Source organism: Diceros bicornis, chromosome 34, assembly GCF_020826845.1.
Source record: "Diceros bicornis minor isolate mBicDic1 chromosome 34, mDicBic1.mat.cur, whole genome shotgun sequence".
Lineage (NCBI taxonomy): Eukaryota > Metazoa > Chordata > Mammalia > Perissodactyla > Rhinocerotidae > Diceros > Diceros bicornis.
The window spans coordinates 29,937,191-29,952,138 of NC_080773.1; the positions used below are offsets into that span (position 1 = coordinate 29,937,191).

Consider the following 14,948-nt stretch of genomic DNA (forward strand, 5'->3'; position numbering starts at 1 on the left):
ATTTTTAATTTGAAATACGTGAGTTAATAGCTCCTTTCCTGTTCCCTGTGGAAATTTTGAAGGTGGTGCTGAGTGCATTTTGGGTCAACCAAATCACAACTATACATGCTCCAGAAATTTCTGAAAGGTGATTTTCAATAAACAGCACTCTTCTGTTTTCCCCAGAACTAATACCAGTGTCTCAAACTTCTAAGGGTTTCCCCCCCACCACCATTATTTTGGTGAGGTTTTATTTCTTTAAGTAGGTAAATGCTTGGACTCAGATTGAAACTTTGAAAGATAAATTTCTCTTGGCGAAGAGAACAGAAGCAACCCTTCTCCTGTCCCTCTCTCTCCCCAGTCTCCCTATGCTGAGCTCACTTACCCGGAGCTCTGGTCACTCCATGCAGACTGACTGAAGTGGATCTCCATGAAGGAGCCAGGACGCACCATTTCGGGTCAAGAAGTGCTGACATCTGAACTCCCCATCTAAATGTTTTTCAGCCGCTTTGCCTTACATGGGGGCCCCTAACCTACATTTTTAATCAAATATTCTCATCTCGTATTTATATATAACATGTGCTTGGTAATTTTCCTGACCAGCTGAAGTGATTTCTCTTGGACCCAGGCAGGAACTTTATTGGTTGGAGTCTCCCATGCTCCCCAAAGGAATCTGAGCCCACAAGATGGTGTCTGAGTAAACCAAGGTGTAGCCACCACCTTGTGGAATTAGATATCATAAGAGGTGAGGAGTGAAAACACTGAGATCGGATTTTAGTATAATTCCTGTATTTATATTTTTATTAATATTGTGATAATTACTAAAGGGAAACCTCCTTTAAAATGGAGTCAGGAGGCCAGAAGGGGAAGCTCCCACACAGTACCATTGGAGGTCAATTACAGGAAAGATAGTCAATTACAAACTCCACCAAAGAGAAATCATCAACAGGAATATAGTCAATCACAGACCCCAAAAAAGACATCAACAGGAAAGAATAATTAATTAGAGGGAGAAATGTACATCGCATCCTAAACAGAAATCAACTACCCCATTAACGAGGCCCATGACAAACCATCACCACACTGAACTCTTGCTTTTTTCCAGTGGACTTTCGTTCAAAACTATTACTGCCAATTTCCTCCTTTTTCTCTATAAAATAACGTTCCTCTCTCTTGTTTGCTAAATTAGCCTGTGGATTGCCATATCCTGCACATTCTGATTTGTAATGTTTTGGCTTTTCCTGAATAAATTTGTTTTCCTGGTAACATAACTGTCTCTTTTATTTTCAAGGTTGATATATATGTGTGTGAAGTGGGATCTGAAGGAGGCAACCCACAAGAGATGGCAACCCCTGGAATCTAGCTAGGTACCCGTTGTGCTCAGTCCTTACATGAGTCACCACCTACTTTCAGTTTGATGAGTCTCCTTTTGGATTTCAAGCTTGCTTCATTGTGTTCTGAACTCTCTGACTTTATTTTAGATCAGGAGAGGCACTGTCCTCTCTGGAAAGGGACTTTGTCCTCCCAGTTCAAAACTCTGTCCTTGAGTTCAAGACGTTGTCTTTGGAGAATACTCAGTTGTTTCCTGAAGGTAGTACAGTTCCTTTTGGGGCTTGGGCCTGCTGAAAATCTAGGAGTTTTCTTTGATTTTCAGATTCCTTTTGGAATCAGGGCTGGGAATCCAGCAACTTTTATTTTTAGATTCCTTCAGGGATCTGGGCTAGTATTGTAGTGCCTTTCTTGAGTTTTCAGAGGAGATTTTGGAAATGGGGTCCCAGTCATCTAAATGTTCTGAGGAAACCTTCCAAGGATCCTGGCTGGCTGGCTGTGGTTTGGGCTGAGCGCTTCTCAGGGAAGACCAAGAGGCTAGGGCAGGTGATGAGGGTGATTCCCATAAGTGTTCTGAAAATTACAACTCTAATTGATCCAAATCTCCTGTGACTAGTTATTCATTCAAAATAAGAGCAAAAGGATGGACTGAGCCCTAAAAAGTGCTATAGACCAGTGTCAACTGCCCCAAAGCGAAGGACTAATGTTCATTCTCCCACAGCCCCCCTACTTCCTTGCTTCTCCCTGACATCATCATCACATCGAACTCTGCCTCGTCTGTGTCTGTCCCCAAGTGGCTGATCACAGTTGGAGAAAAATATACACCCAAACTGACTGGTCTCGCTTAATTCCTGGCCCTGTTCCTCTTGCATTTCTCTATTTGTCTATCCATACCTGTCTTCTAGAGCCCCTCAGAAGTCCAACTCATCCTCTTCCATCTTTTTTCTCAAAGACCCTGTTCTTCCACTGAGCCCCTTGAGCAAAGGGAAGAGATCTTCTCCAGCTGGCTCACCCCCTGCCTCCAGGCCTGTGCTCTCTACTCAGTATTGACTGAGAAGGGTCTGTCCCTGCTCCTGGCTGTTGCTGACTCTGTGCTGGACCCCAGTTGCCAGCCCCATTCAGTGTCAGGATGGTATGGCATCCTTCCTCCACTGCTTCATGTATTTTTACTTTTTGACATTTGTTTTGATCAGCATACACAAATGGTAGTGTTGTCTATCTTACACACAAATGGTGGTATTGTCTATCTTACACACAGACACCCCCCCCCCGAAAAACCTTCTTATGCACTCTGCCATCTTTAAAAGGAAAACTTCTCAATTAACTACATTTCCACCTGTATTAACTACCCTTTTTCTAGGCTTCATTTCAAAGCACAACGTCCTAAACACTTGTTTATAGTCATTGTCTTCGATTCTTGCCTACAATTCTCACTTGAACTCCATCCAATAAAGGTTTCACATCCACCATTCCTTTGATATCTTCTTTGCCAGAGTCATCAATGACCTCATTTCTCAGTCCAGTAATCCATTTCCTCTTCTCATCTGACTGTCCTGTTAGCAGCTTGTTGCACAGTTGATTGCTCCATCTTTCTCAAAAGACTGATTTTCCTGGCTTTGAGAACATCCCAAGGTTATCTTCAATTTTCTTCTCACCTCCCTGTTCACTTCTCAGTTTCCTTTGATGGGTTTTCCTCACCTGTCTGGTCTCTGAATGTGGGAGCATTCGAAGGCTTAGACCATTAACCTCTTCTCTTCTTTGTCTATACCCTCTGCCTTTCCTCATCAGCTCATGGCATGACTTTCAGCACCAACTACATGTCTCCCAATGTCCCCTCAAGACCAGATCTCTCCCTTGAAGTCTAGTATCCTGTTTCTAGACATTTCTGCTGGGACATGTAACAGGCCTCTCCACCTTACTATGTGCAGAACTGACTTCTTGAACTCCCGCAATTGCGTTCCCTCTGCATCTCCACATCTTGTTTAAGGGCGACCCTATAATTGCTGGGGCTTAGATGAACATTTTGACATGAATATAGAACACGTAAGATATTAAGTTATTTGTTAGTGTTTTAATATACAAGATAAAGAATAAATTACATGTTTACTTAAAATGAGTGAGGGAATATATGGCTTCTAAAATTCTTTTGAGATATGGAAGAAAAATGTTTGAAGACCAAGGCCCTTCCCCAATCAACTTTCCCCAGTGCTTCTTTGCCCTCCTCCCCTGCTTGTCTCCTCCTCCTCGTCCTGCTCTGGCCACAAAAGTGTCCTTCCTTTTCCTGGGGCCAAGGCTGCTACTGCCTTAGCGCCCTCACAGGGGCTGTCCCTCTGCCTAGAACCATCTGGCCCCTCAGATGCAGGTTGCAAACACCCTTCCTCCCCCAGGTACTTGTTCTGATACCACCTTCTCTGACTACCCTCCCGGTTAACATGCCAGCCACATCCTCACCCCCACCACTGCTCCATTTGCCTGCTCTGCATGTTTCTTTCTGCTCCTTCCCCTTCCACTGTCTGGATCCTGGTGACAACAAGGCCCCAAGGGAGAATGAAGCCACAAGGATGGCTATTAGCAAAAGAGAAGAGATAAGTGTTGACAAGGGTGTGGAGAAAAGGGAACCCTTGTGCACTGTTGTTGAGAATGTAAATTGGTACAGCCATTTGGAAAACAGTATGGAGTTTCCTCAAAAAATTAAAAAATAGAACATGCATATGATCTAGCAATCCCACTTCTGGCTATATGTCAAAAGGAAATGAAATCAGCATCTTCAAGAGATAGCTACACTCCATGTGCATTACTGCATTATTCACAATTGCCAAGACATGGAAAGAACGTAAATGTCTGTTGACAGATGAATGGATAAGGAAAACATGGTATGTATATACAATAAAATATTATTCAACCACAAAAATGAAGGAAATCCTGCCATTTATGACAAAATAGATGAACTTGGAAAACATTATGCTTACTGAAATAAGCTAGACAGAGAAAGGCAAATATTGCATGATCTCATTTATATATAGAATTTTAAAAAGTCAAACTCATAGAAACACAGAGTAGAATGGAGGTTACCAGGGGCTGGGAGGTAGGGAAAATGGGGAGATGTTAGGCAAAGGGTACAAACTTTCAGTTGCAAAATGAATAAGTTCTGGGGATCTAATGTGTAGCATGGTGACTATACTTAATAATAGTGTATTATATACTAGAAATTTGCTGAGATAGTAAATCTTCTCACCACACAGACACAAAAAGTGATAATTGTGAGGTCATGGATTGGTTAATTAACTTGATTGTGATAATTATTTCACAGTGTATATGTATTTCAGATGATCACATTGTACACCTTAATTATACACAATTTTCATTTGTTAATTATATCTCAATAATGCTGGAAAAGAAAAAGAAAGTGGGAGGTGTGCTGGGCTTGCCTCCTCTAAGTCGTGCTCAAGGCAGGCTTCACATTAGATTGCTGAGGCATTTTGCAATACATCTCTTGTGTCCCCTGACCAGAGATTCTCCTGCCAATAGTTGAGGTGAGGCCCAGGCTCAGTAATATTTGAAGTGCCCCAGGTGATTCTAATCTGTGTCCAGCACTGAGACCAGGTCTCGGAGTCCTCCCATTCCAGAAGGCTGAGATCTGGGCTGAGGGTGAGGGGGGCTCTGCTCTGCATGGGGTTTGATCAGGGCCAGGTCTGTGACCAGAAGGGAAGTGACAGGTTCAGCCTAGGGGCCCCACTGCTGCAGCTTATGTGTGAGCTTCACCAAGAGGGGGGCAAGTTCTGAAGAAAGTGGTGGAAAAAGTCACTTGTTGGTCTCTGTGTAGGAATAACCTTCCAGATTGCTTCTAAAGGTTCATGTTGCCTGAGGACGAATGTCAAAAAAAGAAAGAAAGGGAGTCGACAATGGCTCTTTCTCAGATAAAGTAATATTCTTAGTTGATTGTTCTCTTTTTCCTGAAATGCCCTTCTTTAGACTTGGTAATCTCTGCCTCTGAAGTATTATGCCTGACACCTGTTCATTCATTCAGACACCTGGGGCCTTCCCTCAGTCCTCATCTCCACCTAGATTCCATCTCACCATGACCCAGTGATGTGGGACTTGTGAGGCGGCTCCGTAGGGCATGGTCCTGGGCAGCGCTTCACCCCCATGGATTGGAGGTGTGGTGACAGTGTGGCTGGGCACCAGGGATTGCTTAGCGGCCCCACCTGGAGGCACCGTGAGCTCTCCATAGACCAGGGTGAAAGAAGCTGCATATGGAAGTCACATATTAATATGCACAAATACCTGATAAATTCTATAAAAGATACCTATAAGGGGAAGTCAGTTGTGTTTTCATAATAAATTTGAAGCTAAATGAGTGAGTCATTGACTTCAAAATCTTAAGGATTGGGAATGGAATGGAAAGTTGAGAAACAGATGTAAGTGACAGAGGGTGTTTTATTCTAGCATCAGTTTTAAAATGTGAAATCAACCTACATGTCTCTCTCACACCACTCTACTTTGTCTAGGAAGGTAGGGTCTTCCTGATTTCATATTCTCATTTGCATAATTTTGCCTCTGAAACTTGCTTTTGAAATACACATTCCTAGTGTTCGAAATTTTATCCTTTTTTTTTTTTTACTGTAATGATCCAGCTTTAGGTGATGGACAACTTCTGGTAGACTCTCCCAACGAGTGGGTTTCTTGGTGAGAAAATTCTGGATAGAGAGTTCTGTCACTAATATGTTGCAACATTATCCTACTACACACAGAAGCACTGCTTGAAAATGTGCAATAGAGTGGTAGGTCCCAGCACAGTAAAACAGAAGTATCCTGAGACCCTAAGTGATGTGTTTCCAGTTGTCTTTCCGGTTTTGAGGAGTGTCACAAAAGCATCTCTCAAGGGCACCGTGACAGCGTTGATCACATATACTAATGATCATTCCCTTTCAGCCACAATAAATAGCATACAAATTTCTCCTGGGAAAACGTTGTCTAAGTTCACATCCTAATCTCTCTGAGGCTGTCCACTAAATTATTATTCATGCCACATTTTCCATCCCGTGAGTGCCGTTGTTCATTCCACCTCAACAAGTGCAACTTGGAAGCATTGTAGTGAGGGAGCTTATGAAGTTGAACGATGCCTTCAATGAAGTCTATGGTAATTTGTTTTGTTTAAGCCACTGCTACTTTCATCTTGTATATTTCTATGCATTATAAATGAATTGATTTTCATTTAGTCATCAATTCCATTATTTTTGATGATGCTGTTAGTGTTGTTTTACATTTCCAAAGTGTGGGAGGGTTGAATTGGGGAATGGATATTGTTTCATACATTCTACATCATTTCCTTCTCTAGTGTTCAGGATATGGCTCAGCAGCGGTTTCCCTAAATGCTACATGAAATCCAGAATATTTTGAAGATAGTTTTAATCATTCTGTCTACATATTTTCACCTTAGTACCAAATATTAAGTTACATTTTTGTCGATTAAATTTATTACAGTATTTAAATTGGATAATTTCATATCTGGAGAATATATGTATTTTTGTTACTCTCTTAATCCCAGAAATACCATTAAATTGACTTGACATAATTTGTTATATAAGATTCATTGCTCTTTATACGGTATGTTCTCAGTTTTCTTTTTTCTTTTTTTTTTTTTGTGAGGAAGATCAGCCCTGAGCTAACGTCCATGCCAATCCTCCTCTTTTTGCTGAGGAAAACTGGCCCTGAGCTAACATCTGTGCCTATCTTCCTCCACTTTATGTGGGACGCCACCACAGCATGGCCTGATAAGCGGTGCATTGGTGCACACCCAGATCTGAACTTGGGCCGCCAGCAGTGGAGCGTGCGAACTTAACCACTACACCACGGGGCCGGCCCCTTTTCTCAGTTTTCTATACATAATTTGTTGAGTTTTGTGTAAATTTCACTGAGTTATTATTTCTTGGTATAACTGCCATAATCTAAAATTACTTTCCCTGTCTAGATTCATCATGTCCATGAGGGTACACTGAACGAACACTTACATATATCACATTTTACAGGAAACTTAGTCCATTTATTGCACTTTATGGACTTCTCCACTGTTGTGTCTAACTCTTGTATTTTCTGCAGAATTTCTAAAGATCTGGAAATTGAGTTCTTGAGTGTACACATGACAACTGTCTTGTTCCCTGGTTTCTTCTCTATCTGAACATCATATGGAGAGCACCTGGTCCCGTTTCTCCCACTTGCTGGTGCTGTGCTGTTCTCTGGCTCTTATTTGCTGTGTATGTTGCTCACCACCTCTGCACATCGACCTCCTCCATGGGTCTCACGTCACTGCCAGGAAATATTTCAGCCTGTAACTGCTTACAGTGCCCTGTAATACAATCCTTCCCCATTGTGGGTCATTTACTTACTTTCTCCAAAAAAGATACTTATGTTCTTCTGGCCATATTTAGTAAGTCTCATTTATTAAACTTGGACAAGTGCACATTTTTGTTGATTCATAATAACTGTGTAACCATTAATACATACAGTAGGAGCACCCTTGACCTCGTCTTTTTTGTATCAAACAACTTTCATAATATTTTACATTATTTGAGCTTAGCAGAGTTAAAATATAGCACATTTTCTTGTTTGTATATAGATGCAATTGATTACCATGAATATTTAAACTCACTTGTTTTCCCCCTATTTTCACGTCTCCCCAGCCCCAGGCAAACACCATTCTACTTTTTCTATGAATTTGACTATTTTAGGTACCTCACATAAAGGGAATCATACAGTATTTGTCTTTTTCTGACTGGCTTATCCCACCTACTATAATGTCCTCAAAGTCCTTCCATGTTGCAGCAAATGACAGGATTTGTCATCTTAAGGCAGAATAATATTCCGTTGTATGTATATACCACATTTCATTTGTGCATTCATCAGTCAGTGGACATCTGGGTTGTTTCTACCTCTTGGCCATTGTGAATAAAGCTTCTGTGAACACAGGTATGCAAATCTCTCTTCAAGATCCTGCTTTACTTTTTTTTTGTTTATGTATACAGGCATACTTTGTTGTACTGTGCTTTACAGGTTTTTTTCTTTTTTTAAAAGACTCTCCACCACCAAAAATACTATGACTTGTTGAAGGCTCAGATGATATTCTACAATTTTTGGCGATAACGCATTTTTTCTTTTTTTTTGCTAAGGAAGCGTGGCCTTGAGCTAACATCTGTTGCCAATCTTCCACTTTCTGCTTGAAGAAGATTTGCCCTGAGCTAACATCTGTGCCAATCTTCCTCTATTTTGTACGTGTGTCACTGCCACAGCATGGCTGCCAACGAGTGGTATAGGTCCACACCTGGGAACCGAACCCAGGCTGCCGAAGCAGAGTGCACCAAATTTAACCAAGAGGCCAGAGGCCAGCCCCAAATAAAGTGTTTTTTAACTAAGGTATGCACATTGTTTTGTTAGATATAATGCTATTGCACACTCAATAGGATATAGTGTAATCATAAATTTTATATGCACTGAGAAACCAAAAAATTTGCATGACTCACTTCATAGCAATAATCATTTTATTGTCATGGTCTGGAACTGAAGCCACAGTATCTCTGAAGTATGCCTATATACGAAATTTCTAGTTTATCAAAAAAAATTCTGTTGTTCATGCATACATTCATTCTTAAGAAGAAACTCATGAACATTGATCTTTTCAAATTATTTCCCAAGCACTCCAAGGAGAAAAACTAGATTATGTTCTTCTCATCTTTAGTTCTGAAATTAATTTTCCTAGTATTCTTCAAATGCTAACTATATTTCTATTTTCAAATTATGTAAATGTGCAACCATTGGATTTTATTTCAGTACACACAAAAAAAACCCATGTAGAAATATAATCATATGGTGTATATTTATGTATAGGGAGGCAGGTTTTAGCAGGGGTAAGTCTAAAATTGCACTGCAATGCTATTTTCATTATAGCCACAGAAATAATCTGAAATACACTATGGAGTCAACTTATATGCAAATTATGAATATATATTTCCAAAACCATAAGTTGTATGAATCTCACATGGAAAGAAATTGTGACAGATGCCATTCAACTAGAGAGCCTAATGATGTAGCATTAGTGTTCATTATGAAGCACCCCAATTAAGTGGGAGATACATGGATTAATAGAAGACACATGATTCATTCAGGATTACAAAAAAAAATTACACTTTATTTAGATGTGAAAGTATAACACATAATAAAGGGATATGAAAATGCAATTCCAGTGGCTAAATTTGAATCTTTTACAAGCACACTCTTCTCTGGTTCTTGTGATTAAAATGTGCTATTATGTTTGTCTCTTCAGTTACCAAAAATAAGCCTAATTTTCATTAATCTATGATATACAACATCCATTACCTTTCAAAAAAAAAGACCACCATTCCCCCTCCAGTTTTTCTACCACATATGCCATCCCTAGTAACCCCTCATTCTATTCAAGTGAAAATGTCGTTTTCTCAATCTCCTGGCTTACTCTGTTTCATGGTCATCTGGTAGAGCAATCTATTCCTATAATCATCAATCAAAGCCTACAGTCACACCAACAAAGCTACAGAAGGGGCTGAGGACACAGAAAACATGATAATTTAGTAACAGTTTTACATCTATCCTCTGCCACTCCCCATGCTCGTAAATTCATACCATACTACATCTTCAAAATTAGTGTCATAGTTATTCCTGGTTCCATGGATATGAATAAATCCAACCTAATGAAGTGTGTCCACTCTTACTATCAATGCTTTCCCTGAGACCATCATGGTGACAAATGAAAAGCATATAATGAAAGTATAACATCAACAGATTTCAAACGAGGTTGTAACTCATCAATAATAATGTAGTCTTTTTAGGAAACATCAAATAATTGAATTAAAACATTTTTTTTACTGAAGATAGATTTTTCCACAGATACCCTCGTTTCACAGAAACACATCATCTCATGAGTCATAAATAATTTTAACTTTTAATTCTCTGTGCAACTTAACATGTGAGACTGGTTAATCTTCAAAAGTAATAGACATAGTTCACTCTAATATGAATATTCTTATGTGCAGTCCACTGAGAAAACTGGTTAAACAATTTATCAGCTTCCTTATATTTGTAATAGTTCTGTCCAGTATGAATGCTTTGGTGTATCACATGGTCATTGCTTAAACGCCTCTATACATTTGTATGGTTTCCATCTTATATAAATTCTTGCATGACGATGAAGTTGTACTTTTTTGATAAAGCTGATCACGCTCATTACATTTATAAGATTTCTCTTGTAAGAATTCTCTTATGGTCCACAAGGCTTAAACTTTGGATACATCTTACCATATGTTACATCTGTGTGATTTCAAAGATGTATATTCTGATACCTAGTGAGGTGTGAGCCCTGGTCACCAGGTTTGACACATACATTATATGGTTTCTCTCCACAGTGGAGTCTCTGATATTGAGTGAGGCTTGAACACTTGCATAAGTCTTATCTCAATCATATTTTTAAGGTTTTATTCTGCCATGAATTTTCTGATGATGCTCAGAGCTTGACCTTTGAATAAACACACTGCCACTTACATTAAGTTTATAATGTTTCTTTTCAGTATGTATTTTCTGATGCTTAGTAAAGCTTGAAAACTGGGCAAAAGCTCTGCCACTCACTGCATTTGTAAGGTTTCTCTCCCCTATGGATTTTCTGATGTCTTCTAAGGGTTGCAAATCAGGTAAAAGATTTGTCACACTGATTACATTCATGTGGTTTCTCTCCAGTATGGCTTCTCTTATGCTGAGTAAGGCCTGAACACTCAGCAAAGACTGTGCCGCATTCATTACATTTCTAAGGTTTCTCACCAGTATGAATTCTCTGGTGAATTGCAAGGCATGACATTCCACTAAAGACCTTGGCACATTCATTACATTTGTAAGGTTTTTCTTCAGTATGAATTTTCTTATGTTGAGTAACTATAAACCTTCTCTAAAGGCTTTGCCACACACGTTACATTCATAAGGTTTCTCTCCAGTGTGGACTTGCTGATGTCGAGTAAGATATGAACTCTCTGTAAAGGCTTTGCCACACTCATTACATTTGTATGGTTTCCCTCTAGTATGGATTCTTTCATGCTGAGTTAAGGCTTGAATGCCCAGCAAAGGCTTTGGCACATTCATTACATTTGTAAGGTTTCTCACCAGTATGAATTCTCTGGTGAATTAGAAGGCATGACTTTCGACTAAAGACCTTGGCACATTCATTACATTTCCAAGGTTTCTCTCCAGTATGAATTTTCTTTTGTCGAGTAAGATACAAACACATTCTAAAGGCTTTGCTACACACATTACATTTGTAAGGTTTCTCTCCAGTATGGATTTTCTGATGTTAAGTAAGATATGAACCCTCTGTAATGGCTTTGACACACTCATTACATTTGTATGGTTTCCCTCCAGTATGTATTCTTTTATGCCAAATAAGGCTTGAATGCCAAGCAAAGGCTTTGCCACATTCATTACATTTGTAAAGTTTCTCACCAGTATGAATTCTCTGGTGAATTACAAGGCATGACTTTTGACTAAAGACCTTACCGCATTCATTACGTTGGTAAGGTATGGATTTTCTTATGTCGATTAAGATGTGAACCCTCCATAAAAGCTTTGCAAAACTCATTGCATTTGTAACTTTTCTCTCCAGTATGGATTTTCTGATGTCTTCTAAGGCTTACAAATCTGGTTAAAGATTTGTCACACTGAATACATTCATAAGATTTAACTCCAGTATGGATTTTCTTATGCTCAGTAAGGCCTGAATGCTCAGCAAAGGTTATGCCACATTCATTACATCTGTAAGATTTCCAGTATCCATTCTCTGATGACATGCAAGTTTTGATTTTTTTTTTTTTTTTTTTTTTGTGAGGAGATCAGCCCTGAGCTAACATCCGCCAATCCTCCTCTTTTTTTGCTGAGGAAGACGGCCCTGGGCTAACATCCGTGCCCATCTTCCTCCACTTTATATGGGACGCCGCCACAGCATGGCTTACCAAGCAGTGCGTCGGTGCGCGCCCGGGATCCGAACCAGCGAACCCCGGGCCGCCGCAGCGGAGCGCGCGCACTTAACCACTTGCGCCACCGGGCCGGCCCCGCAAGTTTTGATTTTTGATGAAAGGCTTTGCAACCTACATCAGATTTATATGGTTTCTCTCCTGTATGGACTTGCTGAGGTGTACTAAGTTTCAAGCACTGATTAAAAGCTTTGTCACATTCATTAACTTTGTAAGGTCTCGGTCCAGAAGGAATTCTCTCATGACTCACGAGGTTCAATTGTTTGCTAAAAGGCTTCCCACCCTCATTATATTTGTAAGATTTTTCTCTAATGTGTGTTCTCCCATACTGTGCAGGTAAAAAAGGATATTTAAAAACCTTACTATATTTATTACAAATGTTTTCGACACTAGGAAGAATTCTTTGAAGTGGTGAAAGTGAGGAACCATTGTTGACAGACTTTTCAACTTCTCTGCATTCACCAATTTTCTCCTCAGTTTGAAATCTCTGCAGTTCAGCCAGGTGTGCCTGCCAACTTAATTCAGTTATAGTTTCCAAACACTTTATATACTTGTTTCCAGCATTGCTTATGTGATTTTTCAGTTTTAACAAATTCCTTATAAATTGTTCATCATGCATGAAATATTGGTATGTATTATCTTTTACAGAAACACTCTGTTTTTGTAGAAAATTAATTGAGGATTTATCGTGTGGCCAATCTATTCTACAAGTTGGATTTTTGTTATGAGTCAAAGGCACTCCTTTGTAATTTCTTGCATCATATCCCCGTTCATTCTGATGCTCATGCAAGTTTTCCCAGACTTCCTTGAGGTCAAAATTGTTGATGCTATGCCTTCCATTGCTTTCCAATATCAATAAATGGTAGAATTCTCCTTAATCAATGTCCTCTCTTGGTGATAATTCCTTTATTGCAAATCCAGCAGAAAGGTTTCCTATTAGAGTTGGAAGAGAAATGTTTTATATTGAATTAGAACACTGTGCAAAAATTAATACTTAAACATAGTTGTGAAATCTCTGAAGCATTCTCTTCAAACACCACTGTGATATACAGATTTAAATTTTCTTTTCATAATTTTTTCTATATTTTCTCTGATCTCTCATAATAGGTTTTCAAAACACACATTATACACTATACATATTGTCTGGCTATACAACCAGAGAAATAAATGATACTCCACAGTTAGAGAGTCTTCCCTAACTTTTAATCTTTATAATAAGGTGTGTTGATAGGAAGCAAGGAAAAGATAATAAGAAAAAATGTATATCACAATAATAGTAAATAAAACATTTTCATAACCCATGACAAATATAGCAGGTAAGATAAAAGATAACCACATTCATACAAATTAACAGTCTCTGGAACGCTAAAGAATTCTTTCTAAGGAAATAAAGAAAGAATTTACATTCCAGAAGGAGCAAACAGTAGCAAAATGGAAATATATATTAAGAATCAGTGAATTTTAAAATATCAGTTTCAGGTAAATACACATTATTATAAAGATCAAGAATTAGGGAAGACTGTCTGAAATCTCAACTATGATTTCATGCCTGCAGTTATATAATACTCAGTACACAGATCAACTCTCTAACTATGGAGTATCATTTAATTATCCAGTTATGAGGTCAAAAAATGTGTATAATAGGTAGGATGTGCTTCAAAAACTCTAAAAGTGAAAGAAAACATTAATATAGAAAAAAATTACAAAAAGACAACATACAAGATAGAATGCAGTGTATGTAGTGTGAGGAGGGGCAGGTCCTGTGGATACTGGGGTGCTTGGGTACTTAACAGACACAAAGGTGCCAGTATAGTTCACTTAGATCAATGAAAGAACTGAGAAAAGGCCAGGAATGGGATTTAGAACAGGAAGAGTGCAGGTTGGAGTAATGAGCCATGTGGGAACAGGGCTTGTGCTTGCAAATCTATGGGACTATAACTGTGCTATGACAGCTAAAATCTTGAGCTTGGAAAAGGAGACAAAGTCATTTAGCAAGAGGTGTAATACTGACTCATTCTGTAGGAGCTATACTATGGGGATGAGGCAAACATGGAAGAGATTAAAAGGGGAGACAGTGTGGTGTTATGGAAAAAATGTATGTTGAATTTTACTCCAGTATTTGTTCTAAAAATGACCAAACTGAATATCGCACACATTCCATTTTTAGGCGTATACTCAAGAGAGTCATATGTATGTTCCAGAAGACATGTACAAGAACGTTCTTGGTAAGACCCAAAAACAAAAACCTGGAAATGACGACCAAGAGAAGAATGGACGAATTTACTCTCTATGAACTCAGATGGATGCCATAAAACTCTCTCAAGAGTCCAGCAATGAAGGGTGACCACGGGTGCTGGATGATCTCTGACTGGGGGGCACAGAGGCTGTACGACGGCACAAAAGTCAGCAGGAGGCTTTTGCCAAGGTTTCAACTCTTTGGGGATGTGATTATATTTGGTAAAACATATCTTGTGAACTATATTACATATTTTTAAAAATAGAAATTTATCAATTTTGCCACAGTAAATTTATTAGTCTGAGTGTCCTTGTTTGTTATATGAAAACATGAGAGTCCCCATTTTGCTGCAATATTTTAATTAT

General features: G+C 39.1%; 1 protein-coding gene and 1 pseudogene across 1 annotated transcript in view; both read right to left on the reverse strand.

Annotated features, from left to right (window-relative positions):
* The window catches only part of LOC131397315 (zinc finger protein 677-like), a 308,052-nt gene that overhangs the window by 284,435 nt on the left and 8,669 nt on the right, over positions 1-14,948 (reverse strand).
* LOC131397329 (zinc finger protein 665-like) lies at positions 9,453-12,174 on the reverse strand (annotated as a pseudogene).